The 27,975-nt window shown below is 51.7% G+C and overlaps 1 protein-coding gene across 1 annotated transcript in view; it reads right to left on the minus strand.

The window, feature by feature from the left end:
- Positions 1-27,975, minus strand: part of LOC133341945 (uncharacterized) — a 163,187-nt gene that overhangs the window by 94,452 nt on the left and 40,760 nt on the right. Inside the window, exon 2 of the mRNA XM_061550788.1 lies at positions 25,785-25,900. The gene's annotated coding sequence lies outside the window, so the exon portion shown is untranslated. The remainder of the gene's footprint in view (positions 1-25,784; positions 25,901-27,975) is intronic.

Here is a 27,975-nt window from a genome sequence, read left to right on the forward strand (position 1 = left end):
CGAAGCGGCTTATCATCACCACATGAAAATGTATAGCGGTAGCCAAATTCTCTCCGAACGCGTGACGTTGACATCTCGCCACCACGGCGCCTTTTCGATGACCATCATGCAATCTTACGCGGGGAATCAAAACCGGGGGGTCACCTTCATCGTGGGCATTCTTTTTTTTTAATAATCGAAGTCGTTTCCCCAAAAGAAAACAAATCGTCGACTGCTCACATCCAGAGACGAGCACAGCTCTCATCAACCATGATCAATCCACTGCTGGATGAAGGCCCTCCCCGAACAACAACCAATTTGAATCGTCCCTGAAGGCTGCGGAGTGGCGGTGTGGTGGTTTTCGCGCAGCGCGGTACGATTCGCAGCCTACATGGCTGACACAACTGGCCCTGGCATCAGCTCCCCTCCCCGGCCCACTTCACCAAACTCGCACCGGAGCGGTGCGGTGAAGTATGGCGACAGAACCGGGACAACCGATGCGGCTGTGGGGAGGAGGATAGCTAAAGAGCTGATAAAAAGAGACACACGCGCGTACACACACACACAATTCACTCACTCGGGACTTTAACCCAGGCTTGCCTGAATCGTGGTCAAAGAAATGTATCCCATTGGTTTTCCCACTCAGAGATCAATAATCTATTACAGACGTATATAAGCCAGCGGTGGGCATTCCATATTCCTATGACGAGGATGTGGAGTGTCTTGGAAATACCATTAAGGAGCGCCGCTATGGTGGATAGACCAAGGCTGCTGCTGCTGATGATGAAGTTCCAGTGTGATGGAGGCCTTTATCGAGCAGCGGATAGACCAAGGCTACTGCTGCTGATGATGAAGTTCCAGTGTGATGGAGGCCTTTATCGAGCAGCGGATAGACGAAGGCTACTGCTGCTGCTGATGATGATGAAGTTCCAGTGTGATGGAGGCCTTCATCCAGCAGCGGATACACCAAAGCTGCTGCTGCTGCTGCTGATGAAATTCCAGTGTGATGGAGGCCTTCATCCAGCAGCGGATAGACCAAGGCTACTGCTGCTGCTGCTGATGATGAAGTTCCAGTGTGATGGAGGCCTTCACCCAGCAGCGGATAGACCAAGGCTACTGCTGCTGCTGCTGATGATGAAGTTCCAGTGTGATGGAGGCCTTCATCCAGCAGCGAATAGACAGGGGGGGGGGCAGGGCTGTGCGTGTCCACACGAGTTCCCGGCTGCTACGGTCGGTGCGGGACCACGCGCAGCGTTGGGGTGGGGGCGGCGGCGGCGGCCATCGCTGGGCCTCGTCCACGCCGGCAGGGAAAGGGTTAAGCCGCCCGTCGGCGAGACACAATTTAATTACAATTTTTATGTGGGGTGGGTAGAACAATAATCCCGCGTGCCAGGATGCACGCACCGCCCTCAACCCTCCACTTAGAGAGGCAGTGAGATCTTCCCCAAAGCCTCCTCCTCCCCCACCTCTCACTCTCACTCCCTGCAACCACAGACAAAGATCTCCAATGCGAGCCTTAACAGACTGTTTGGGGGGCAAGTGCGGTTCGCGAGAAGTAACCCTGCGGAGGCCGCCTTTGTCTCCCCACTGGGTAACTCATTTGAGGCCGAGTCGACCTAGGAGAGTCCCAGGATCGGGGTTCAGATAATCGTCACCGGGTGTTGGTGGCCGTGAGCGGGACTCAAACTCTGGTCGCCTGGGTTCGCAGCGCGCTAACCGCTCCACCGCCGCTCCCTACAACCACCACAACAACCACAACCACCAACTCACCCATCTCCCCATCTCCCCGTCTGTCCCTTCGGTCCATCTAAACCACACACAGCCGCACCTCCTACAATGTCGTGCAGACGATTCCTAATAGACGCTCATGGCAGGACCCTCCTGGGTAAACAAGTGGGATAAATACTTATGATTTGAATAAATGTGTCTTATTCGATGTTCGAATAGACACTGACCCGTATCTTATTTCTAACACGTGAGACCAGCTCTCCCTTCTAATGCACACCGCTCCCATAACCGCCCGTCCCAGTATAGAACAACGTCAAAGATCTCCCACACTGTGTAGCCTTAACAGACTTTTGGCACAAGGCGCTGTTCGCGAGCACCTATGAAGACCGGCACAACACACAAGGAGAGGGGTGGGTGGCCAGTCTTGAATAACAACAACAACAGCAGCAGCCGACATTCAGCGCTAAGCGGCGGTGCCATCACCACGGCGCCGTGTGCCAGGCCAGGTGCGCTCCGAGGCCGTCACGTGAAGCGTCGACGGCTCGCTGCTGGCAAGGAGGTCACGGGACAGACCCAGGTTTTCTCGGGTTCGCCGACTGAGACGACCGACAGATGCACCACCCGTGCCGTGCCCTACCGTGCCAACTCGCTACGCTTTAGCCGCCCAGCGCCCCGCTCTCTCCTCTCTCTCCGCTCTCTCTTTGCCCCTACGTCGCCTCTGCCACACTTGACGGCCTCTTTAAATTATCCCCTTTTCATCCCCGCTCGTTACCCCCCCCCCCCCACCCATAAAGAAAACCTCAGGCCGTTTACATAAACCGATGACGTTGACATTTCGACGACTGCGCGAGACGGGGGCGGTGGAGACAATCGGTGGGACGTGTCGCGTCGACTGGTGGGAGAGGTGGTGGGGGCCCCCTTTGGGACAGGGGACAAGACGGGCGACGGAACGGCAGTCAAAGGAGGAGGGGCACGGGGGGGGGACTGCCGCCGTGGAGATGAAGCGATGAGGTGGCCCCGTCGTGACGCGCGGGAGCGAAACGGCTCGTGGCATTCTGCGGGACCACGGCAGACGGTTCGTGGAGGCCTTTTATGCAGCAGTGGATAGACCAGGCTGGACAATGATGACGGTGTAGTATGTACGTGTGCTGAACTTATTCTTGAGGTCTTTCGGTGAAGTCACGTAGGTAGTAGGTTCAAAGAAAATAACAAAATCTACGACGTTTCGATTGCAACCTATCGACGCGACTTTACCGAAAGACCCAAAGAATATGAATTCCTGCAGTCACGAAAGCTTTAAGTTGAGATTTGTGCCGAACTTCTTTCGCACCGTATGTGGACAACCGCGCTGATTATCGCAGGCGCGGGGGAAGAATGACGCACAAAAAGCAGTTTTATAGAAAATGATTTTGTCAATCGAGATCAGGGGTGGGGAACCTTGTTTCTGCCAAGGGCCATTTGGATATGTATAACATCATTCGCGGGCCATACAAAATTATCAACTTAAAAATTAGCCCGTTATATTTGGTCAAACATTTCATTAACTCGCCCCTAATGCGATGGCTGTAACTGCTTCTCTTTGGCGAGGCGTGTGATGTTAGCTGGTATTGATGATGTTGCTACTCGCAAGGTTTGCTCCTAGATTTATTGAATTTCGAGTCCCACCTGCGGTTGCCTTGGCAGGGCCACACCGAATGATTTCGCGGGCCTTACACGGCCCGCGGGTCGGACGTTCCCCACCCCTGATCTAGACGACGATGGTTTAAAAGTTGCGTCGCTCCAGTGGCTTCCTAATATCAGGAGGAGGAAGAGCGTTCCAGACGGCCGCCGCAGAAGCGCGTCCGAGAGCGACGATGACCATCGCAGTCTTTGTCCGACGCCAAACCAGAACGCCGCTACTGTCGCGAGGATGATGATGATGGTGGTGGCGGTTGTTGTTGTTGTTCATGCTCCTTGACGACATGGGCGAGGTAGATGGACACGTGGCGAGACGGACCACCGTTATCGGCGGTTAAGAGCCAAATGGCACCGGCAGTGGGATTGTCCATTTGAGGCCTGGGTCCCCTGCCCGGTGTTCACTGCGTTTGTTGCTACGCCGCTTTTAACCAAGGCCACGGTTCAACCCGCGCCCCCCCCACCCCCATCACAAGCCAATCAAGGCCAGGTCTAAGAGAGGAGATCATTACCAAAGCGCGCCATCTGTCGTGACGCCGGTGGTTAAAGGCCCTGTCGATGTACACCTGGCGTGTCCCGCTGGCAGCAACGAGATCACTAATCATGAACCGCAGCACCTCGCTTTTGGCCGGCCGTCGTACAAAGACGGCGGTGGTCACTGCGTCGCTAGGCCCTTTCGGACTCGCTTCTGCGTCCGTCCGGAATGCTCTTCCGTCCGATATCGGGAGGGCACTGGAGCTAAGCAACTTTTAAATCACCGTCTAGATTTCACAAACGCACTTCTCCAGCACCGCTTTTGCCTGTGTGGGTCGTTCCCCCGCACCTCCGTTTGGCTACATACGGTGCGAAAGAAGTCCAACCGTCCGATCCATTGTTATCAAGGAACACGTGACATTTTCCCCAGTTCAATCCCACATCGGATCCGATAGTGATAACCGTATCGTCGGCAAACACACACACACACTTGCGGTGGCTATTCAAGGGGTTTCCAACCATGAATATTGACTCATTTATCTCACCCTCATTTTCGGGAAATGCCTGAACACACACGCACACACAGGCATCTTAAATGACGACCATCGCACGTGGGAAGGTGAATACACAAAAAAACGGACATATTGGCACGATTATCTCAACCGGTTCTGGGTCTCCCCTAGGTCGCCTGGGTGAGACAAAGGCGGCCGGGCGGGTGTGGTTGCTGGCCACCCACCCCCTCGTGTGCCGCGCCAGCCTTCATAGGTGCTGCTCGCTAACAGCACTTGCCCCAACAGTCTGTTACAGGCTGCACGGGGAGGTAGGGGGAGAATTGGGGGATCTTTGTGTATATAAAAGTGAAAGCCTGACACCTAAATGGTCCTTAAAGAATATGTTCGCGTAAATTCCCTAATCCTATTTTACAGATTAATGCGCCCCCCCACCCCCCTTCCACGTACAGTGGAATTGTGTCACACACACACACACAGAGCTCCAGTGTGGCCGCCGATTCAAGAGCTCCGCTGCCAATCCTCTGCCAACCCTGGTTCTTTTTTGTTTTGCACGCGTGAGCATTTACCTATCGCGCCGCGGTGCCTAGGAGATGTTAACTCCCTCGCCTGGTATGCAGGAGGTCGTGGGTCCGATCCAGACCCTGACACCTGCTGTATATTTGGAGTTTGCGTATCTCTCCATCATCATCATCATCACGGTGGTGAGATGTTAGCTCCCTCGCCTGGTATGCAGGAGGTCGTGGGTTCGATCCTGACCCTGACGCCCGCTGCTGTATATTTGGAGTTTGCGTGTCTCTCCATCATCATCATCACGGTGGTGAGATGTTAGCTCCCTCGCCGTGTATACAGGAGGTCGTGGGTCCGATCCTGACCCTGACACCTGCTGTATATTTGGAGTTTGCGTGTTTTTCGCTCTCTCTCTACCCATGGTCACGTGGATTTCTTCCTTCGGATCCTCCGGGTTTTCCCTCTACATATAGAATCGACATCACGCGTTTCGAGTAGTTTGGCTGTTTCTATAAATGTCCACATGATAAGCCACTTCGTTGGGCTATCATTTGCTGTTGCCAGGTCTCCTTCTGACAAACATACAGCTACGTAGCTCAGTGGGCCCTACCTGGTCAAATAAAAAAATGTTTATAGTTTGGTTTATGTGCCTCTCCATCCGTCCGTCTGCCACTATCGCTCACTTTCCCGAAAAGCCACGCTTCACCCAGCTCCCGGCTCGGTTATTTATTTATTGTATTGTATTGGAGACAACGAAATTAAATTCGCCGACCTGTTCAGCGACATCATGTAGCCAGTGCCGGATTAAGCTAGTGTGGGGCCTGTAGCATATTTTATAAAGGGGCCCTAAATAAAAAAACACTTCAATATTAAACCACAATTGTTTAACTTGCATAGTTAAGTAACTGTATTTTTTATTTGCTATACAGCCAGATAATACGACAAATCGCTAACCTTAAACACCCGGTCGTTCATAAAAGTTCAAGGCAGTATAGTACTATAGTGATCGAGCAAGTGCAGAATCACTGAACCGAAATTGATAGCTTGAAAGCATTCAGCGCGGGGCCCTTGAAAGTGCGGGGCCCGTCGCATTATGTAGCTACTTGTGCTACGAGTGTTGTGCAACAGAACCACGCGGAGACAGGGGCATAGTATAAGTGCTGTTGCCGTTCATGAAACACTTTGTCACTCGTCTTCCTACACTCACACCAGTGGAGGTGCACTCTGTCTCCGTCCTTCACCCGGGCACTCTATAAGATGATAGGACAATAGTCTGAGTCCATAATTGGCAATAAGTAACGGAAAAGCAGTTGTAAGTGACTCACAGAATTGTAACTATTCAGAGCCGACCCCGGCTATCTCCTCGTCCCTCTCACTCGTCTGCCCGGAACGGGGGATCAGCCAACACCGCTCCTTACCCTGGTCCCCAACGACGACCCCGCTCCCGTCTCGGGGTCCCCCTTAAGAACCCCTTGGGCGGCTCCTCCACCCAGCTCGGCTCCAAGTGCCATCCGAAAGCCCCTTCCGTAACCCGTGGCGTTCCGTCATCCTTGGCCCCACGTGACTCTCAACCCGTTCGTATCTCCGTCCGCTCGCCAGCTCATGGGATACCCGCACTACTACTCTACACTAGGATCATCCGCCACCGGATGTAGCTTCTCACCCCGAGATATAAATGCCCTGCCAGTGGCATCGTCTTTGTGCTGTTCGTCTCTTTGGCCTTCTCAGATCTGACACTGCTTGCGACCAGGCCCCAGAGAAAGCTGTCTCTCTGGTGCGGACCAATCAGTTTCGAGCACAATGCATCATACAGCAAAAACCTTGGATTGCGAGTAACTTGGTCTGCGAGTGTTTTGCAAGACGAGCACATTTTTTATATAAATATTAACTTGATAAACGAGCGAGGTCTTGTAGTACGAGTAGTACGTGTATACGCTTTGTCTGCCGAGCGTCACGTGATCACCACTGACTGATATACGAGTGCTTTGATATACGGGTGCTTTGGATTACAAACACGTTTCCAGAACGAATTATGCTCGCAATCCAAGGTTTTACTGTATATTATTATTATTATCAGAGGATGATGTCTGTTTGCATGTTCACCACAGACGCGCGTGGTTAATGCAGTGCGCGATTCCTTGCAAACGGTTCCTGATTGGTGTTTGGACATCTGAACACGACTGTTTAGTTGCCAGAGAAGGGTAAAACCTCTTCCTGTTCAATGCAAGCCCCCCCCCCCCCCGATCGTGGAGTCTGTGCCTCGATCGCTCTCCGAAATCGAGGAGCGAGAAGGGAGCTCGATTTGGGAAAATGACACGAGCATCCAACTTCGCTCCCCGTGAACGGACGCGCGTACAACATCTTGAACGGCGATCTTGTAACAAGCAAATAATTTAGAGTTCAACCTGAGGCGCCAGTTGGATGGCTTGAGACAAAGAGGGGGCGGTGTTTCTTTCCCTCCTTCTTGCACTTATTAAGTCGATTCTAGAAAGCCGCGTGTGTGTGTCTGCGTGTGTCTGCGTGTGTGTGTCTGCGTGTGTGTGTTTGCGTGTGTGTCTGCGTGTGTGTGTCTGCGTGTGTGTGTCTGCGTGTGTGTCTGCGTGTGTGTGTCTGCGTGTGTGTGTTTGCGTGTGTGTGTCTGCGTGTGTGTGTCTGCGTGTGTGTGTCTGCGTGTGTGTGTCTGCGTGTGTGTCTGCGTGTGTGTGTCTGCGTGTGTGTGTTTGCGTGTGTGTCTGCGTGTGTGTGTCTGCGTGTGTGTGTCTGCGTGTGTGTCTGCGTGTGTGTGTCTGCGTGTGTGTGTTTGCGTGTGTGTGTCTGCGTGTGTGTGTCTGCGTGTGTGTGTCTGCGTGTGTGTCTGCGTGTGTGTGTCTGCGTGTGTCTGCGTGTCTACACTACGACCCTGACGACCGGGGTTCGATCTCCGCTCACGGCCAATACCGGTAGCGATTATCTGAACCGGTTCTGGGCCTCCCCTAGGTCGACTCAGCCACAAATGAGTACCTGGTGCGGTGCGTAAAAACATCGCCACTAGGGGAGACAAAGGCGGCCGGGCGTGGTGCTGGCCACCCACCCCCTCCGTGTGCCGCTCTGTTCTTCATAGGTGCTCGCTAACAGCACTTGCCCCTACAGTCTGTTAAGGCTATACGGGGGATCTTTATCTTTGATCTTTGTATCAAGAACCATTGTTGCCAGAGGCTTTTCGAAGGCTCTGAATGCGCATTAAAAAAAAGCCAGTGGAAATTGATGCGTCCACTCCAAACTCTCACGGTATGAACGCAGGCACAGGTAAAACAAAAGAATATAACCATTCGAAATGGGACGTGAACCAACGGGCGGAGTGAGACGGACGGACGGACAGACGCGGAAGAACGTGGACAGCGGAGGGGCAAAGACAAACGCGTGCACATCGACACAGCGCGCCATGTCGGCAGCCTTCATAGGTGCTGCTGCTACTCGCTCACAGCACTTTCCCCAACAGTCTGTTGAGGCTACACGGGGAATATTTGGCTTTGTGTGTGTGTGTATATATACTGTAGTGTGTAGGTTTAGGTGTGGGTAAATATGGGTTATGTTTCGATTTAAAACGTTCGTGACTGCAGGGATTCATCTTCTTGGTTCTTTCGGTAAAGTCACGTAGAAGGGAAATAATAAAATAATAAAGACATGGCTTATGTGTGTAGCTTGTTGTGTGTGTATATATGGAGTGTGTGTTTAGTGTGAGTGTGTATGGAGTATGTGTGTGGTGTGTGTATATATATGGGCTATGTGTGTGTATATAAGGGCATACCAGTCAACCCCATACCAGTGCCCCTACCTTATTACAGACCAATTCAGAGCTTATTGGTCACCCAGTGCCCCTTATAAACCTCAACGTTCATCCGACAAAGTCCCAGCACGATGCAGAAACACAAACACACAGAGAGACGAGAAATAAAAACGTGTTGCTGCCTGTATTGAAACTCTATTTCCCCGCGCAAGAACACGGGGTGAACCCCATGGGTTGACAGCTTTGTTTGTGTGCAGTGTGTGTATATATATGGGCTAAATGTGTGTGTATATATGGGCTGTGTGTGTATTTGGGCCAGAGGTCGCAACCGGGTACCCGATACCCGTACCCTACCCGATACCCGGCTACCCGTACCCGGCCGGGTACGGGTACCCGTTTGCGACCCTGGTGCGGCCGGGTACGGGTAAGGAATCAAAACCCGTTTGCGACCTCTGATTTGGGCTATGTATCTAGTGTGTATATGGGCTGTGTGTAGTATATATGGGCTGTGTGTGTGTAGTATATATGGGCTGTGTGTGTAGTATATATTGGCTATGTGTGTATATAAATGTGTGTGTATATGTGTGTGTGTATGTCTATACATACGGGCTGTGTGTGTATATATGGGCTATGTGTGTAGTGTATATATGGGCTGTGTGTATACGTGTGTGTACATGTGTGTACGTGTGTATGTGTGTGTATGTGTGTATACGTGTGTGTACGTGTGTGTACGTGTGTATGTGTGTGTGTATGTGTGGACTTGCCGATGACTGGTACCAGCGGTGTCAAGATCGGCCTCAGTGGAGGAGGCTCGTGAAGGACGCTACTGGGCAGTTGGAGGCAGTCGCCCTCCAACAACAACGGAGGGCGGAGGAGCGACGCTCACAACAACGAGCGGAGCGCCGGGTGGCTAAAGCACAGCAAGTTGGCACAGTAGGGGGCACAGGTGGTGCATCAGCCAGTCATCTCGGTCATCTCGGTCAGTCGACCAGTGGCACCTGGGTCTGCCCCGTGACCTCCTGCCAGCGGGCTTTCGACACTTCACGTGGCCTCAAGGTGCACTTGGCCTGGCACAAGCATCGTGGTGACGTCACCGCCACTTAGTGGCGAATGGCGGTTGTTGTTGTTGTTGTTGTGTATGTGTGTATGTATGTGTGTGTATATGTGTGTGTATATGTGTGTATATGTGTGTGTATGTGTGTGTGTACGTGTGTGTACGTGTGTATGTGCGTGTGCATGCGTGTGTGGGTATGTGTGTATGTGTGTGTGTATGTGTGTATGTGTGTGTGTATGTGTGTGTATGTGTGTGTGTATATGTGTGTGTATGTACGTGTGTGTATGTGTGTGTGTGTATGTGTGTATGTATGTGTATGTATGTGTGTGTGTATGTGTGTATGTATGTGTGTATGTGTATGTATGTGTGTGCACATACGGGCTAAGTGTGGGGCCGCGCGTGGTGCCGGGTGCACGGACGGGGGGGGGCGAGGGGGGGGGGCGAGGGGGGGGGCGAGGGGGGGCGAGGGGCGCGTGCCAGGCCGCGCCGCCCTCGCCACGCACGCGCCCGGGGGGGGGGCACACCGGGGTGCGCGTATCCGTGCGCGTGCGTGTGTAAGGAACTGGCTTCGTGATAAAGAGGGAAGGGAAGGGGGGTGGGTGGAGAGAGGCGAGGCTTGTGTCCAGGAATTGAGACCAAAATCTTGGAAGAATTTGGGAACGGCAAAGAAAAGGGCAGATGGGGGCTGAGGGCGGAGCGGGTTGAGATGCAATAGGAGCAAGAGAGCGGTGGGACACAGTGGCGAACGCCCCACTCTGAACCCTGGCCGAACCGAGTTCGATCGCGGGTCTTCAACAACTTAGTGGATGGGTTTGGTGGTGGGGGTGGTGGTGGTGGCCGGGTTAAGAGTTTGATGCGGTGATCGATATGCGAACCGATCCGGCCGATTTCATGCGTCCCCTTTTTCCACGCGCACCTCCGGTGAGCGCGTGCTGGCTGAGGTACGGCGCGAAAGAAGTTCAATTCGCACGGCGCGTATGTCAGAGGTCGCAACCGGGTACCCGATACCCGTACCCGTGTGCGACCCTGGTACGGCCGGGTACGGGTAGACCTTGAGTCACTGGTGAGTCACCGTTTGTCACTCATTTCCCAACGTCTTGTCTCTTCTCACAATTCAAGTTCCTAGAATAAACCCACCCGCGCCTGCAACATGGCTTCATCCCAGAGGTCGCAATCAGGTACCCGATACCCGTACCCTACCCGTACCCGTACCCGGCCGGGTACGGGTACGGCCGGGTACGGGTACGGGTACCCGTTTGCGACCCAGGTGCGGCCGGGTACGGGTACGGGTAACGGCCTCTGGGGTACGTGCAACAGCGGCAACAATCAACGACAAAAACATCGGCGACCGATTTTGGCGAAGCATGGTCAATGCAACCCGCATGGAGCGACGCGGTTGTTGGAGAGAGGTCATTGATCCCGCCGGTGGATTCAAAGAGGTCGACAGAGTGCTCGCAGGATGGTTATTGTCGTTGTTTTATTTAGTTAAATAATCGCACGCATGCTAGCCAGAGTCGTTCAACGCTCTTGTCCACCGCTCTCCACGCCGCCCGCTTGCAGCTCAGCTCTGATCCCGTGATGATCGGTAACATTCCATGTGCCACAGTGTCACATAGTCACTTTAAGATGTTTTTTGTTCATGTTTTTGTTTTTATGCTAAATTCCTCTTGATATGCAAATTATTTTGTCAAGGCGCCCTTCCCCCCCTTCCAACCCAGCTTAAATATACGCTCCAAGCGTGGTGCTGTTTCATTCAGACGCTGTCTCCCCGACAGACCTGGTCTTCACCTGAGGACGGCTGCTTGCGTTGTGGCCGAAACGTCGTGAGAATTATTTTATTATGTTTTATTTTTATTATTTTATTACTTGCCTTCTACGTGACTTTACCGAAAGAACCAAGAAGATGAATCCCTGAAGTCACGAAAGCTTTGAATCGAAATTTTTGTTTTTTGTTTGTTGCGGTTGCACCCGATTTAAGAGCCGAATGGCTCACAGGGCTATACCTAATACATTAACTTGTGTGTAGGACTCTACTCTTATTAACGACTGCTTTGTCACGGGGTGTCATTAGCAATTTACCGACGCGAATAGTGGCCCACAACCAAATTCACTCGATGTTGCGGTAAAGATCTCAGAGGCGAAGCGGGATTGAGCCTGGTATACCACTGCACGTGTGCTGGTGACCAGTGCTGGATTATCCGAGTAGTAAAAGTAGCTACTACACGTGTAGTAGCTACACGTGTAGTAGCTACACGTGTAGTAGCTACATGTGTAGTAGCTACATATGTAGCAACTACGGGCCCCGCACTTTCAAAGGCCCCGCGCTAAATGCTTTCGAGCTATCAATTCCGGTTCAGTGATTCTGCACTTGCTCTATTACTATAGTACTATACCGCCTTGAACTTTTACGAACGACTGGGTGTTTAAGGTGAGCGATTTGTCGTATTATCTGGCTGTATAGCAAATGGAAAAACACAACCACTTTACAATGCAAGTAAAAAATGCGTGTTTTAATAATTACGTGTTTTTCTCTTTTTAAATTTAGGACCCCTTTATAACATTCCCCCTCCAACCCAGCTTAAATATACGCTCCAAGCCTGGGGTCTTTCATTCAGACGCTGTCTCCCCGACAGACCTGTTCTTCACCTGAGGACGGCCGCTTGCGTTGTGGCCGAAACGTCGTGAGAATAATTTGATTATGTTTGATTTTAATTATTTCATTATTTCCCTTCTACGTGACTTTACCGAAAGAACCAAGAAAACGAATCCTTTACAACATATGCTACAGGTCCCTGCAACTAGCTTCATCCGGCACTGCTGGTGGACCACGTGCGCATCCACGAGTGAGCTTCTTTCGCACCGCGTGTAGCCGTCGTGCGTCGTGATCTCGGTGCCTTCATCGGCGGCGGCTTTGGGTGCTGTTGCCGCGGGTTTCATGTTCCCCGCCACATTTAGAATCGACGGTCGTCGAGATCGTTTCGATTATTTGGCTGCTATGAATGTCCGCGCGATGAGTCCGCTGTCGTTTGTGGCCAAGTCACTTCTGACAAACAAGGTCATACCTCAGTGCGCCTCTACATGGTATGACACAACAACAACATTTTTTTTGGTTTATTTGTATATTTCTAAATAATTTGTTGACCTTTCCTTTACGTGGCACTCCCGTCGTGTTCGTTGCTGTGACGTTCTGACCCCGTGCTGATGATGTAGTTACTACGTCACTGATGATGTAGTGACTACGTCACTGATGATGTAGTTACTACGTCACTGATGATGTAGTTACTACGTCACTGATGATGTAGTTCAAGTTCAAGTTAATGTATTAGGTATAGCCCTGTGAGCCATTCGGCTCTTGAATCGGGTGCAACCGCAACAAACCAAAAACAAAAACATGAACAAGAAAACATCTTAAAGTGAATATGTGACTAAGTGGAAACAGAAAATCCAAGAAAAGACAGCAAAAAATTGCAGAAAAAACACCGTACACCAACGCTGTGTGCAAAAATCCCAGTGGGATGCAAGTCAAAACAACAAGAACAACCACAGGACAACTTCGATTAAGGCCATCAGTCTTACTCCGTACTACAACAAACAAACAAACATGGCCAAACCAGTAAACTTTTTACTACGTCACTGATAATGTAGTTACTACGTAACTGATAATGTAGTTACTACAACACTGATAATGTAGTTACTACGCCACTGGCCAAGACTAATTAGAGAATCTATAGACATTTAAAGAAATACAAATTATTTTAACCGTTCGGATAGCTACCAACGTAGTGTGGAAGCGAATCATCAACTAATACATCGTTTAAATGCATGCCTATACAGGCCACCATACTTCAATAGGGATTACCGTTGTTACGGCTATTTTAATACACACAATAGACAGGAAGGACAAGATCAATGGGCTCGCATAATGCGCATGCATAATGTACATTGACTCATTAATCCCCACCCCCCCACTTTGTGCAAGGTGGACTTCTCCACAAATCTGGCCGTCACCTGATGAAGCTGGTTGTAATTACTGGCGAAACGTCGTAGTCACATTGTAAATGTTGTGGCTTGGCTCTCCAACACACCGGTGATGCTGTACTAGTGACGAATTGCCACGTTCTGTTTACGTGACAACCCTTACTGGTTGGCTGTGTCGGGTGATGGTGGTTTTAACGACGCATTTATATTTCTACACGCGATCTAACCCAAAAAAAACCTCTATTATGGATGATATTGACCGCGAAAGCCTCAGTGTTAAACTGATAATGTAGTGACTACGCCACTGATAATGAGGAGGAGACACTGGCTGTTGCTATTTCGATAACGCGCGCTTTCTCGCCCACTCACAATGGAGAAAAAAAACTTACGAGAGAGGGAGACAGAGCAGAGGTCGCAAACGGGTTTTGATTCCTTACCCGTACCCGTACCCAGCCGCACCAGGGTCGCAAACGGCTACCCGTACCCATACCCGGCCGGGTACGAGTAGCCGGGTATCGGGTAGGGTACGGGTATCGGGTACCCGGTTGCGACCTCTGAGACAGAGGGGCTGAGATGAATTTGTGGAAGGTGGAGTGGGAGGTAGGGAGGGGGTAGCCGTGGGGGAGCCACTGAGAAGAGGGGAGATAAAGGTGGCTGTGTGTGGAGGGGGGGGGGGCATGGTAGCATCGTGGTTAACACACCGCACTATGAACCCGGTGACCCGAGTTCGATATTGGCAAATTCAATGGCCAATATACGATTATCTGAACCGGTCCTGGGCCTCTCCTCGGTCGACTCAACCTCAAGTGAGTACCTGGCGTGGTGTGTTAAACATCGCCACTGGGGAGACAAAGGCGGCGGGGCATGGTGCTGGCCACCCACCCCCTCGTCTGCTGTGCCGGCCTTCATAGGTGCTCGCTAACAGCACTTGCCCCAACAATCTGTTACAGGCTACATGGGGGGGAAGGGGGGGTGGAGGGATCTTTGTATTTGCCTCTAGATAAGGAAAAGTGTCACCACGATCACCAGCAGCAAAGACGCCAGCGTAGCCCGATGCCACCAACATAATCACCACCACCACCATCATCACCATCACCACCACCACCACCACCATCACCACCACCATCACCACCATCACCACCGCCGCGATTATCATCATCGGCACCGCAGCTCGTGAGTCAACGCCTCCACCCCACCGCTCGGAGGTGCGTCGAAGTGTCACGATTCGACGGAGAAAAGAAAAGAGAAGAAACATTCCACCACGACGATATTCCGCTTTGTGTTCCGCATGCAGCTGCTCTGCCCGCCGCATTCGCACGGGAACGCCGGTGCGAGCGTGTGACTCGTGCGGACGGTCGCGTGACGGGCGTGTGACGCGCCACGCTGCCTCTGCGTGTACCGTGAGCGAGGAGACGATTTTAAGCGACGAATCCATCGACGCCTCGTCACCACCACCACCATCCGCAGCAGCAAGCAGCAGCAGCACCGCTTCCACGGAAGAAAAAAAACATCACCGCAGACAAAGGCTCCCCGTGTAGCCTAACACAGGCTGTTGGGGGCAAGAGGTGTGGGAGATATATTTTATGAAGGCCGGCATGGCACATGGGCCAGCACCACCACGCCCAATCACCTTTGTCCCCAAGCACTGAGGTTTGCACGCACCCCAGACACGTGCTCATTTAAGGTTGAGTCGACCCTGGGCAGACCGCGCTTCAGATTCAACTCTGCACTGATGTTGGGAATCAATTACCACTACCTGCATCACCACCAACCATTCCATCACCAACATCACAATCACCGCAGCCACCACCACCACCATCTTCGATTAGCACGCTTGGCTATGCACTGTGTGAAAGAAGTTTAACAACATACACAACCCAATCTTCAACATTGCCAACCATAATCACCACCACCACCACCAATCATCATCATCAACCAAAATCATTACCACCACCACCACCATCAATGCTAAATTTTTGGGGTACCTGTAATTGCCTTTCATTATCATGATGCTGATCATTTGCCGTGATATATCCACTGCTGGATGAGGGCCTCGTGTTCAACTTTCCAGATGCATTTGTTTTTACAGGAATATGACCAAATCATTCTTGGTTTTGGTTGCGTAGCGTTTGGGACACTGCACTAAGAACGTGGCCGTCTGGGTTTGATTCTCTATCCTCGGCTAACATCAGTGGTGTGCGATCAGAATCAATGTAATTATACTGGAGGAATCCGATGGGCTATAAAAGCCCATTTTACACAGATGTCCAGTAGATGTGCTATCAGATCGTGAAAGCTAATCAGGGCTGACCCTGGCTTAGTACAGTATTAATGTTTTTTTTATGAACAGGTAAGGCCCACTAAACTATATATCTCTTCTTGAGAAGTGACCTGGCTTCCACAAATGACATCTCAACGAAGTGGCTTATCGTGTGGAAATAAACAGCAGCCAACAACTCTAAATGCATGTTTCTAAATGTGCCGGGAAAAACCGGAGGACGCTGAGAAAAATTCACGCGACCACGAAGAGAACACGCAAACTTCGAATATACAGCAGGCGTCAGGGTCGGGATCGAACCCACGACCTCCTGCACACCAGGCGAGGCAGTTGACATCTCCTAGCCACTGTGATGATGAGAGAGAGAGAGAGAGACACGCAAACTCAAAATACACAGCAGGCGTCAGGGTCGAGATCGAACCCACGACCTCCTGCACACCAGGCGACGCAGTTAACATCTCCTAGCCACTGTGATGATGAGAGAGAGAGAGAGACACGCAAACTCCAAATACACAGCAGCAGGCGTCAGGGTCGAGATCGAACCCACGACCTCCTGCACACCAGGCGAGGCAGTTAACATCTCCTAGCCACTGTGATGATGAGAGAGAGAGAGACACGCAAACTCCAAATACACAGCAGGCGTCAGGGTCGAGATCGAACCCACGACCTCCTGCACACCAGGCGAGGCAGTTAACATCTCCTAGCCAACTAACCCGAGCCAAGCTCAGCCGAGCCGAGCCAGCAGCCCCCACAAGACGAGCCGGGCCGACCTCGTGTGAGCCAGCTCTGCACATTGTGGCTCCCCACGCGGCATTGCTGAGGGGCGTGGGGGGGGGGCAAGGGGGGGGGGGCACAGAGGCGACGCCTGTGTGCCTCACAGCGAGAAGGACCTGGGTTCGATTCCCGACGCGGACGCCCCAACTGCGTGTAGTTTGTACGTTGTCTCCCTGCGTACCGCTGCATGTGTTTCCTCCGGAGATGTCTGGTTCCCTCTCATAGATTATAACGACAACAACAACGACGCACTATGCCGTTGGTGTTGGTCAAACGTCCCAAAGTTGCAATGACAATTGTGGAATCGTCTTCAGATTCTTGTGTGACTTTTCCTGGATACATAGGAAGTAATTATTATGTTGAGGATGTATTCGGTAGATGGTCAATTGATGGTACTGATGATGATGATGCCAATGATGGATTCTGCTGCTAGTTACGATGGATTGGGGCAGATGATCAGATGACCATGATGATGAATTGTAATAGCTTGGATAGATGGTCAGTTCGTGATGATGGTGGTGATAATGATGATGGTGATAATGATGATAATGATGGTGATGATAATGATGGTGATAATGATGATGATAATGATGGTGATAATGATGATGGTGATAATGATGATAATGATGGTGATGATGATGATAATGATGATAATGATGGTGATGATGATGATGGTGATAATGAGGATGGTGGTGATGATGATGATAATGATAGTGGTGGTGATGATGATAATGATAGTGGTGGTGATGATAATGATAGTGGTGGTGATGATGTGTTCGAGATGGTATATAATAAGTTCATGATCATGACAGAGTTGGTATCTAGTAAGATGATAGTGACTCTGAAATAGTTGGTAGAAAGTAATTTGATCATTCTGATAGAATTGGTATATAGTAAGATGATGATGACGAATCTGAAAGTTGGTATATAGTAATCTGATGCTGCTGCTGTATAAGCCGTTTAGTTATCCATGCCTCTGTATAAACTACCCGCTGCATTATTTACATGCAGAGTTTACTGTTTCGAAAAATGCACGTAACACTCACTGTACCATAAACACCGGCACAGAGCATGTAAACACGCACACACAGGCACGCGTAAACACACAACTCCCCTACACACACAGAGCACACACACAGTACACACACAGAGTACACACACACAGTACACACAGAGTACACACACAGAGTACAGACACACAGTACACACACAGGCACGCGTAAACACACAACTCCCCTACACACACAGAACACACACAGAGTACACACACAGACACACACAGAGTACAAACAGAGTACAGACACACAGTACAGACAGAGTACACACACAGGCACGCGTAAACACACAACTCCCCTACACACACAGAGCACACACACAGTACACACACAGAGTACACACACAGAGTACAGACACACAGTACAGACACACAGTACAGACAGAGTACACACACAGGCACGCGTAAACACACAACTCCCCTACACACACAAAGCACACACACAGTACACACACAGAGTACACACACAGAGTACAGACACACAGTACAGACAGAGTACACACACAGGCACGCGTAAACACACAACTCCCCTACACACACAGAGTACACACACAGTACAGACACAGAGTACACACGTACACACACAAAGTACACACAGAGTGCACACACAGGTACGCGTAATCACACAACTCCCCTACACACACAGAACACACAGACAGTACACACACAGAGCACACACACACACAGAGCACACACACACAGTACACACACAGTACAGACACACAATACAGACACACAGTACAGACACACACAGAGTACACACACATACACAGAGTACACACAGCACACAGAGTACACACACAGACAAACACAGAGTACACACAGCACAGACACACAGACACACACACAGGGTACACACAGGCACAGGAGACGACTATCCACCCCTCTACTGTGAGTGGAGTGGCAGGCAGTCTGCCAGACCTCCCGTATTCTATCCAAGCCCAGGCGTTCGCGGCCCAACTCCCGGGAATGGCAGCGTCTCTCTTACTCTTAGGTTTTTTCGGTTAAGTCACGTAGGTAAAAAATAAAATTAAAAGTTAATAAAAGTAATATTGGAAATAAAATTAAATAATAAATCACGACGTTTCGGAGGCAACACATGTCTCCGTCATCAGGTGGGACCGTCACCTGGTGACGGAGACTTGTGTTGTATTTCCATTATTACTTTTATTAACTTTTAATTTTATTTTTTACCTACGTGACTTTACCGAAAAAACCTAAGACTATGAATCCTTGCAGTCACGAACGCTTCAAATCTAGCGTCTCTGTTCCCAGTGACCGTTTCGGATGTCCCACGTGGTTATGCAGCGATTTCCTCTTGTTTTCCCGAGGATCCTCCGAGGGATGGTGGCATTATTATTCGATGCGGACTCACCGAGTCCCAATACTCCCTGAGTCTCGAGACTCGTGGTGCCCCACAGTGGCTAGGAGATGTTAACTACCTCGCCTGGTGTACAGGAGGTCGTGGGTTCGATCTCGACCCTGACGCCTGCTGCTGTGTATTTGGAGTTTGCGTGTCTCTCTCTCATCACAGTGGCTAGGAGATGTTAACTACCTCGCCTGGTATACAGGAGGTCGTGGGTTCGATCTCGACCTTGACGCCTGCTATGTATTTGGAGTTTGCGTGTCTTTCTCTCTCATCATCACGGTGGCTAGGAGATGTTAACTACCTCGCCTGGTGTACAGGAGGTCGTGGGTTCGATCTCGACCCTGACGCCTGTTGTGTATTTGGAGTTTGCGTGTCTCTCTCTCTCTCATCATCACAGTGGCTAGGAGATGTTAACTACCTCGCCTGGTATACAGGAGGTCGTGGGTTCAATCTAGACCCTGACGCCTGCTGCTGTGTATTTGGGGTTTGCGTGTCTCTCTCTCTCATTATCACGGTGGCTAGGAGATGTTAACTACCTCGCCTGGTATACAGGAGCTCATAGGTTCGATCCCGACCCTGACACCTGCTTTGTATTTGGAGTTTGCGTGTCTCTCTCTCTCTCATCATCACAGTGGCTAGGAGATGTTAACTACCTCGCCTGGTATACAGGAGGTCGTGGGTTCGATCCCGACTCTGACGCCTGCTGTGTATTTGGAGTTTGCGTGTCTCTCTCTCTCATCATCACGGTGGCTAGGAGATGTTAACTACCTCGCCTGGTATGCAGGAGGTCGTGGGTTCGATCCCGACCCTGACGCCTGCTGTGTATTTGGAGTTTGCGTGTCTCTCTCTCATCATCACAGTGGCTAGGAGATGTTAACTACCTCGCCTGGTATGCAGGAGGTCGTGGGTTAGATCCCGACCCTGACGCCTGCTGTGTATTTGGAGTTTGCGTGTCTCTCTCTACCCGTGGTCACGTGGATTTGTCTCCTGGGTCCTCCGGTTTTTCTCTCGAAATTTAGAATCGACGTACGTCCATAGCATTTGGCCGCTATGAATTTCCACGCGATGATGATGATGATGAGCAACTTCGTTGAGCTATCATACGTGGTGGCCCGGGGTCGCTTCTGAGAAAAAGAGGAGCGACACAGCTCTGCGCGGCCTTCCCCGGTCAAATAAGAACAACTTTTTGTGGTTGAGCTTACTTTAGCATTGCTCTGTGGCAGGCGTGGCTGGCGTTTCACTGCAAACGAAACTTCTTCGGAGCAAAGAGAGAGAAGGGTTGGGGGTTGGGGGAGGGTGGCGGAAAGATTGACGTGGGGTTGGAGGTCACCCGCCTTGCACTCGTTTAAGAGTATTTGGCTGCTATGATGATAAGCCACTTGGTTGCGCTATCATTTGTGATGCAATATGGCTCAGTGGGTCTTAACTGGTAAAAAAAAATAGTTTCGTATTTTTAGTTTCTTTTTCAGGAAGGTACTGACATTTTTTTTGCAGGGGGGTCATTGACGCTTGTCCCCCTCACTGGCTTCTGACACATGCGCACTTAGATGTCTGTTGTTTTCCCCGTCATCCTTTGGCAATTATGTTTCGGGTGGAGGAGGGGTTGCCAGCCCCTCGCAATCAATTTAAAAAGCTAGAAACTACGATTTTTATTTTACCACGTAAGGCCCACTTAGAAGCTACCTGGCCATCACAAACAATAGCTCGACATCATCGTCACGTGGAGATTTACAGCGGCCGAATACTCGGTGATGTTGATTCTAAATGTGGAGGGAAAGACCGGAGGACCCGGAGGAAAATCCACGCGACCACGGGGAGAGGGGGAGAGAGAGACACGCAAACTCCAAATATACAGCAGCAGGCGTCAGGGTCGGTGTCGAACCCACGACCTCCTGTACACCAGGCGAGGGAGTTAACATCATCCTAGCCACGGTGATGATGATGAGAGAGAGAGAGAGACACCGCAACTCCAAATATACAGCAGCAGGCGTCAGGGTCGGTATCGAACCCACGACCTCCTGTATACCAGCAGAGGGAGTTAACATCTCACCACGGAGAGAGAGAGACACGCAAACTCCAAATACACAGCAGGCGTCAGGGTCGGGATCGAACCCACGACATCCTGCACACCAGACGAGGGAGTTAACATCTCACCACGAAGAGATAGAGACACACAAACTCCAAATACAGCAGCAGGCGTCAGAGTCGGGATCGAACCCACGACCTCCTGTACACCAGGCGAGGCAGTTAACATCTCACCACGGAGAGAGAGAGACACACAAACTCCAAATACACAGCAGCAGGCGTCAGAGTCAGGATCGAACCCACGACCTCCTGCACACCAGGCGAGGTAGTTAACATCATCCTAGCCACTGTGATGATGATGAGAGAAACACGCAAACTCCAAATATACAGCAGCAGGCGTCAAGAGTCGGGATCGAACCCACGACCTCCTGCACACCAGGCGAGGTAGTCGACATCTCACCCGACCTGTCTCGCCACCCGTGCCGTGCGCCACTGTGGCGAATGTGATCACGTCGCGAGGGCGGTAAACATCTGCCTGACGTCGGCCTGACCTCCCACGGTCACAGCCCACCGCGGCGGCGGCGCTACCGTCCCGAGACCACGAGCAGGTGGTGGTTATTTTTGCCAGTGGGGTGTGTGTACAGAAGACGTACAGAAACACACACGGTATGTATATATATACAAAAGACAAAGATCCTCCGTATAGCCTGTAACAGACCGTTGGGGCAAGTGCTGTTAGCGAGCACCTATGAAGGGCTGGCACAGCAGACGAGGGGGTGGGTGGCCAGCGCCACGCCCGGCCGCCTTTGTCTCCCCAGTTACGAAGTTTACACACCGCACCAGGTACTCATTTGAGGCTGAGTCGACCTAGGAGAGGCCCAGTATCGGTTCAGATCATCGTCGCCGTCACCGATGTTGGCCGTGAGCGGGAATCGAACCCGGGTCGCCACGTTCGCAGCGCAGCGCGCTAACCGCTACACCACCGCTCCCCACAGTAGATACACACACACACACACCACACACAAAAGCAAAGATCCCCCGTATAGGCTCAACGGACTGTTGGAGGAAAGTGCTGTTAGCGAACACCCGTGAAGGGCCGGCACGGCACACGAGGGGGTATCTTGCTAACACAACGCCCAACCACCTTTGTCTCCCCAGTGGCGATGTTTAATGCACACCGCACCGGGTACTTATTTGCGGCTGAGTCGACCTAGGAGGTACGGGGTGGGCCGGGTTCACTGCGCAGCAAACTGACCACCGCACCACCACTCCCCACAGGCACAAAGACAAAGATCCCCCGTGCAGCCCTAGAAGTCTGTTTGGGTCAAGTGCTTTTAGCGAGCACCTATGATACGCACACTCGCCAACAGCACTTGACCCAACAGTCTATTTGAGGCTATAGGGGGCATCTTTGATACATTATTACCCCGTGTTTATACACGCTTCTGTGTGCCTCTATAGACCATACATTGTGAACACGATAGCTGACGTGCAACACCACGTGTGTGCGCGCGTGTGTGTGTGTGTGTAAAGCTGCCAAAAGATGCAGATTAAACAAATGATGCCTGCTTTTGGGGAAACTTCCGTATATGCTACAGCTGCCAACACGGCTAAACATGCGCGCTACACACGGACACACGCGTGACCCCCACACACAAAACAAAAGATAAAGACCCCACGTATAGCCTTAACAGACTGTTGGGGCAAGTGCTGTTGGCAAATCACCTACCAAGGCCGACACGCTGCTGTGCCTGGCCACCTTTGTCTCCCTACTGGTGACATTTACATATCACACAGGTACTTAGTTGAGGCCGAGTCGACCTAGGGGAGGCCCCGGACTGGTTAGGATAATCGTCACTGGTGGTGGCCGTGAGTGGGAATTGAACTTGGGTCGCCGGATACATTGCGTAGGGCGCTACCCGCTACACTACCGCTCCTCACTTCTAACACACACAAACAAAGATCCCCCGTATAGCCTTAACAGACTGTTGGGGCAAGTGCTGTTAGCGAGCACCTATGAAGGCCGGCACGGCAAATGAGGGGGTGGGTGGCCAGCACCACACCCGGCCGCCTTTCTCTCCCCACTGGTAATGTTTACACACACCAGGTACAGATTTTAAGCTGAGTCGACCTAGGGGACGCCCCGGACCGGTTAAGATAATCGCCACTGGTGGTGACCGTGAGCGGGAATCAAATTCGGGTCCCCGGATTCATTGCGCAGGGAGCTAATCACGACACTACTGCTCCCCACTTACCAACACACAAGTGTCGACTTGTGTAGTGACATAGAATCGGTCGCGTAGCAGCTGACAGGGAAGGGGACCTGCAGCTTGCAGCAGCCCTGACTGACAGCAGGTCACGTGATAGACCAGAGAGGGATGTAGGGGAACGTTTACGGAAGGGGCACACCGAGAACCCGCTGGTAGGTTCCAGAAGGGGGGCGTCGCCGGGGGCGGAGCCAGCCCACGCTGACGGTATAAGAGGGGCCCCGGGAGGGGAGCTCGGGGCTGTCGTTTGGAGTGGGATCCCCGTAGTTGCTGTTGAAGATCGTCGCCATCGTCGCTGTCGTCTTCACCTGACATTGCGCAGCTGGGCGGTAGATGGCCGTCTCGGTTCAGCGCCGTCAGTGTCGGACGGCCAGCGTTGGGCATAGGCTAGCAACTTACGTAGAGTCGCGTATGAACGAGAGAGAAGAGTGTGTACCAGCGTAGGGTGCGTCTTGTGCAAAGGGTGCTCAGTTAAATAAAAGAACCGCCTCCAAGAACTTGCGTCTCCCAAGTAAGCCACTACACATACATGCATCAACAACAACAACCGCCATTCGCCACTAAGTGGCGGTGACGTCACCACGACGCTTGTGCCAGGCCATGTGCATCAACACACACGCACGCACACACGTTACCGTACGCATGCACACACCTGCACAGACAACCACACACACGCACTGAATATAACACGTAACGTGACCACGCACACAGCCAGCGTGTGTTTTCTCGAGTGTGACCAGAATAAAATAACAAAATGACGGCATTCAAAGTTTGGAGGAATTCAAAACGAGGGTCCACTACACCTCTCACCAATTTGAAACACTCATGCACCCGCCGCTTTCTTGGCAACCACCAGTGGTGGTTTGCAAAGCAAAAAAAACAATAAAACCTCCACCAACCCCTTGCAGTCACCGAGATCAAGCGCCACGGATTTGCCTTTTAAGGGCCCAACGTTTAAACAGCCCACGTCGCGCTCGCTCTCTCTTCCCATCTCACAGCGGCTGCCCGTAGCCACGTGGCCACGCCGCGGCTGACGGGGCAGCCGAGTCGAGGTTACGGAAGGCAATCGGGGGGAGACAGGAAAATGGAACGGCGGAAGGAGGGAGAGAAGCAGGCAGCGGACGAGGAAGGGAGGAAGGAACGGGGAATGGAGAGGGAAAGGATGGAAAGTGGAACGGGGAATTGGGAGGATAAGGGGGTGAGGAGAGATGAGGAGAGAGAGGAGAGAGAGGAGGGAGAGGTCGCGCCAGGGCCTTGACACTGCTGCTGCTGCTGCATGGAGCAGCAGCAGCAGCGTCTGTGTGCATAGCGGGCGGGGGAGAGAGGAGAGTTCTAGATTAGAAGTTTTCGTGACTGCAAGGATTGATACTTTTTGTTTTTTTTCGGTAAAGTCACATAGGTAAAAAATAACATAAAATAAATGAAAACAGCTAAATTAAATCACGAAGTTTCGGGCGCAACACAAGCGTCCTTCTTCAGGTGGGGACAATGTAGCGAAAGCACAAACACTTAAGCACAAACACTTAAGCACACACGCTTAAGCGGTTGTGCTTTCGCTACGTTGTCAGCACCTGAAGAAGGACGCTTGTGTTGCGCCCGAAACGTCGTGATTTAATTTGTTTTCATTTTTTATTTTATTTTTTACCTACGTGACTTTACCGAAAAAAACAAAGAGTATGAAAGAGGAGAGGTTCACAGTGTGGGTGCCCAACACAGAAGTCATGTGATTTACGGCAGGCTTGAGCTAAGATGCATCTCTCTCTCTATATATATCGGTGGTGGTGGTGGTGGTGTTGAGACTGTCGCTGAATACATTTTGTCTTGTCACCAAGTGCCGACAGCAGGGACGGTCTCGAGCGTGGGCTCAACGTTTACTTTCCGGAAGAATCTCGACTTAAAGCTCTCGTGACTGCACAAATTCATTCTCTTTGGGTCTTTCGTTAAAGTGACGTAGGTCAAAATATACTCGCTGTATTTTTTCACCCGAAGACGATTGCTTGTGTTGCGATCAAAACGTCGTGATTTATTTAGATTATTTTCCCATCTACGTGACTTTACCGAAAGACCCAAAGAGTACTCTCTGGAAGCTTCACTCGGGGTAAAGGGGGTTGAGGGGGGGGGAGCGACATTCTGACCATGCCACACCACCATCTCAGCCACAACCCCTCCATAGGGGGGGTCGGGTGCACATCCCGGGGCAACTCACATGCTGTATGGGCCCCCCCCCCCGACGCCTTCAAAACTAAACCGGAAGTGTTACGTCGAAGCGGCACGGAGGGCCCCCTAAAGCGCGGGGCCCCGGGCAGGCGGCTCTGGTTTCGGGCCACGCCACGCCACCCACTCACCTCCACGCCTACTCGCTGCTCCCGGGGAGACGGTGGCGGCCAATCGCTGCGGAGCCACGCGAGGTCACATGACGCACGGGGTTCCAGGGTTGGGAGGCGCAGAAGAGGCGAGGGTCCTGCAACGGAGGGGAGGGGGTAATGGGGGGGGCATGGGGAGGGGGGCAGTTGTCATCACCAAGTCACCGTCTGTGTCGTCAACATCGCGATCGTTGGATTATAATAACAGCGAGCAAGTGCAGAATTGCGCGTACGCATGGGGCTACCAAACTCAAAGCTATAACCTAAACACATTTTGTTTCAGATTTTATTTTAACCAGGTAAGGCTCCACTGAGCCGTGTAAGAAGCGACGTGGCCATCGCAAGCGAGAGCTCAACACAGCGTGGACTTATCATGGCGTGGAAATTTACAGCTGCAGCCCGCAAGCTAAACCGGGAGCATTGCATCTGATGGCGTGATGTCAAAGCGCGGGGGGATCCCCCCCTCCCCCCGAAAGCGCGGGGCCCGGGGCAGTCACCCCAAATTTCCGTGTACCCCTCAGAGGGGCGGCTCTGACGGCGAGAGTTATCCTGACCTCTAACCCCTCCCCACAGCCCACCCCCCCACCAGTCCCAGTTACACCCAGTCAGTGCTAATGTACAAACACTCTCAATCTTCGATGGAAAGCGTTAAAAAAATAATAACGATGCAGTACCGTTATTTATAGCGGCAGAGTGCCATAAATTAATTACGCAAAAAAATTCGCGAAGAAATTAAACCTGTAAGGTTGCATGGAAATGTGTTTAACCCTGACATAGTGCGCGATGGGATTCTGTAAGTGTGAGATGATGTGAGAATGGTGTGAGATGAGATCTGGTGTGAGATGGTGTGAGATGAGATCTGGTAAGTGTGAGATGGTTGAGATGAGATATGGTGTGAGATGGTGTGAGATCTGGTGTGAAATGGTGTGTGATTAGATCTGGTGTGAGATGGTTGAGATGAGATCTGGTGTGAGATGGTTGAGATGAGTTCTGGTGTGAGATGGTGTGAGATGAGATCTGGTGTGAGATGGTTGAGATCTGGTGTGAGATGGTTGAGGTGAGATCTGGTGTGAGATGGTGTGAGGTGAGATGTGGTGTGAGATGGTGTGAGATGAGATCTGGTGTGAGATGGTGTGATGAGATGTGGTGTGAGATGGTGTGAGATGAGATCTGGTGTGAGATGGTGTGAGGTGAGATCTGGTGTGAGATGGTGTGATGAGATGTGGTGTGAGATGGTGTGAGATGAGATCTGGTGTGAGATGGTGTGAGGTGAGATCTGGTGTGAGATGGTGTGAAGTGAGATCTGGTGTGAGATGGTTGAGATGAGATCTGGTGTGAGATGGTGTGAGATCAGGTGTGCGATGATGTGAGATCAGATCTGGTAAGTGTGCGATGATGTCAGATCAGGTCTCGCATAATAGGGGGAGAACATACAAACTCCCTTCGCTCGCTCGCACTCCGCAGAACAAGGGAAGGACGTCAAACTCCGTGCAGGTATCGAACCCCTAACCCTCCGAACCGCGAGTCAAGATCGCGTTGACCACCGCGCCAACCTTCTACGCGGTAGGCGCCCGGTGAAACTGCGCAATAACCTCGGCAAAAAAGAAAATGAAACTCTGCAGGGTTGCGTAGGAAGGGGTTTTTTATCCCAGAGACGGACGGTCCGATCGGACCCAGCGAGCGCAACGCACACGCGCTTGCGTGCGTGCGCGTTCAACAGAGGCGACGGAGCGGCAACTTTGCTTTATCCTCCTGTTGCCTTTGGCCGGACGGTGGAGATAATCCTCACCATTGGTGCCGGGTGGAGGAGGAGGGGGCGGGGGGGGCTGCTGTCAGAATTCCACAGGACAATGCAGAGAGAGAGAGCGAGAGAGAAGAAGAATGTTGATTTGATGCAGTGGAGTATGGGACGGGGGGGAGGAGGGGGGGGGGGCGAGAGTCGGCCGTTCTTCTGCACGCGGCTTGGCCAGACAGCGAGGGCTCAAATGAAGAAATAGTGACCCCCCCCTCACCCCCAAAATTATAAATAATTCTGGGAGCGGTGGCCATGCCCGCCTCTCGGATATGTCGTTTTTGGGAGGCAGCAGAAAAATGGGGGGGGGGGGGGTAGTGGGTGGGGGGGGATTGGTGGGTGGGGGGATTGGTGGGTCGACTGAACGCTCTCCCGAGGTGG

The sequence above is a fragment of the Lethenteron reissneri genome, chromosome 13 (genome assembly GCF_015708825.2).
Source record: "Lethenteron reissneri isolate LAM-NWPU_2019-01 chromosome 13, ASM1570882v1, whole genome shotgun sequence".
In the NCBI taxonomy this organism is placed as follows: Eukaryota; Metazoa; Chordata; class Hyperoartia; order Petromyzontiformes; family Petromyzontidae; genus Lethenteron; species Lethenteron reissneri.